The sequence below is a fragment of the Chrysochloris asiatica genome, unplaced genomic scaffold, assembly GCF_000296735.1.
Source record: "Chrysochloris asiatica unplaced genomic scaffold, ChrAsi1.0 scaffold00010, whole genome shotgun sequence".
Lineage (NCBI taxonomy): Eukaryota > Metazoa > Chordata > Mammalia > Afrosoricida > Chrysochloridae > Chrysochloris > Chrysochloris asiatica.
In genome coordinates this window covers 16805647-16808345 of record NW_006408528.1, presented here as the reverse complement: position 1 = coordinate 16808345, position 2699 = coordinate 16805647, and positions in this window count along the sequence as shown.

Sequence of the window (2699 nt, the reverse complement as noted above, 5' to 3'; positions counted from 1 at the left end):
CATGGGGTCACTATGAGTCGGTTCCAACTTGATGGCACCTAACAACAACAACATGCCAAAGAATTGAATAAGTATTGGTCTAGCGTTAAATGCTTTACAGGGAACTAAAATAACACCTTTTGGGACAATCTAGTTTTCAACCCAACCTAGTCCAATGCAACAAAAGCTACAAGCTTTAGAGTCTGTGGAATGTGAAGTTGTTAACAAAGCTAGGATAGTGTACAGCCAATTTTCCAAAATGTGAAGAAATGCTGGTGGGGACAGAGATGCTTCTTTGCAGGCAGACTCAGCAAAGTGTCAATAAAACTGTGAGAGGGGTATGGGGAAGTGACACGTGAATGTCAGAGATGAATGGAGTTCTCTTTCCTATACGTATACTGTATCTTTTTGCAGTTAATAAAAATACAGTGTTTGTTCTTCCCCCCCTAAGCCATATTCCCTCTGTTCCCTCCCTCTGTACTTTATTAATTTAAATTTTTCAGTAACTGAGTAGCATTCGCTTCATTTTTAAAGCCTAAAACATTTTTAACAACTTGCCTGAACACAATCCCATTGTTCATATCCTTAGGGAGAGTGAGTTACTCGAGAGAAAATAACATAAGAGGTTTTGTGTATATTTTTCATTTAGTGAATAATTTATATTAAAATATATTGTGCAGAAAATGTGAAAGATATTTGAGTAATCCAAAGTTACTGTATTTGTATGTCAAATCAAAAGAGAAATGATTGAAATATACAAGGCTTTGGAGAGAGCTGTGAGGGAAAATTTACTTTCAAAGTTTTGTTTTGCTCTTCATGTTGCTGTGAATGCTGAGGTTCTGTTGTGCCAGAGACTCCTTGAATGCCACCACGTGTGCACTCTCTCTTCCCGCCTATTGAAGAGTGTTAGTGAGTTTTGTGGATTTTTCTTTTTACTTTTTGTTGTGAATTGGGTGAAGGTTTACAGAAGTAAAAGTTTTATATTCAACAATCATACACAGAGACTGAGACTCAGCCAAGATAAACTTCAGAGATCACTGATCTTGTTGACTGGCTGGCTGTGTCATTGAGTTGGTTCCAACTCACAGGGACCCTGTATAGGGTTTCCAAGGCTATACACCTTCATGGAAGCAGAAAGTCTCATTTTTTCCTATGGAGCACCTGATGGACTTGAACAACTGACCTTGTGATTATCTGTCCAATGCATAACACACACTGCCAAATTAGATGATTGAAAACAAAAGTCAGCCATGGGAAGGAGGAATGAAAGAGAGAATGAATAGCAGAGGAGGAAATGGTTAAGTGCAGAGCTGCTAACTGAAAGGTTGGCTGCTCAAATCTACCCAGAGATGCCCAGGAAGAAATGCCTGGCTATCTGATTTGAAAGGCCACAGCCATGAGAGCCCTGTGGGGGACAGCTCTACTCTAACATGCATGGGGGGGGGGGGCGGCACCACGATTCAGAATCAACTCAACGGCAGCTGTGATTTATTGTTGTTGTTGTTTTATGATGGCAAAATAGACTTCTGAATCAATCTCTTCATTCTAATCACATCTTTCTGCCCTGGGGCTCAATAATATTGCTGCCCAAATCCAACAGCTAATGGTGGTATGAACATTTAAATCTGGTAGAGGCAGATGGCAAAGGAAATCACCCTTCTTTCTCTCATAGATGATTTCCAAAACCGCTGCCATGGGCTGTGAATGGGACATCAGAGGTAGCTATTTCCCACGAGGGTGCTTTTCAGATTCACCTGCAGAAAGTAAAGATGCTTCATTGTTGTAGGGGGATTTTTGTTGGCTCAGATCGTGGGAATCAGGACAGCACTAGCATGCTAATGCTGGCATGAAAGTCACTAATGAGCAACTCAACCACTTCCCAGTGGCGTCACTGGGTGAGTGAGGGTGTGTATTGCACCCCCTACATTGTCAGAGAAAATGACACCAAAATGACCTCAGGGCCCAAGCTGAGGGTGGTCAGAAGGGGTTCCCAAGGCAGTTGTGTCACTAGGGTTGGTGTCACTGCCATGTCATCCGATATAGGTGTGGTACCTCATCACCACTCCTCACTCCACTCCTCACCGCCAGTCAGGGTGTGATATTAGCCATGGTGTCTGCCATTGGACTGAGAGGAAGAGGACGGTCTCTGCCTTGGCCAATGGGAATGAAGGGGGAGTCCCAGGTGGGCTCTGCCCACATGGGAAGGTGACATCATGAGTTACTAAACTGGGTGACACCAATCCCCGTGAAGTCACTGCCACGTCCTGTGTTCAGCTTCCCAGAATATAAGCTGAGCAGGTTACAACTGGCCACCTGTACCCAACAAGTTTGTTCATGACCAGGCTAACAGATTGCCTTAACTGTGGTCAGGGAAAGACTGATGGCCAAGTCCTGTTTGGGATCAAAGAATCTTAAAGAACAACTATATGGCCATACACTTACCCAGAATATAATCTTTTGCTGATCTGTCTTAATTTTTTAATGTCCCATTTTCTGTTCCATCATAACCATTGGTGATGGTTGTTTGCTCTTAATTAAATACATTGCAACATTAGCACATTGTTAGATATACCTGGAATTTAGTCTGTTGTATTTTAAATGTTTTTGTGTTTGATTAAGAAAATCCAGATCTGCATTTATACTAAAAGTATTCATGGCTTTCACTGCCTATGACTTGTGGGAGGGGGTGGTTTACTGTGCTATGTCATTGCTCTGAATAG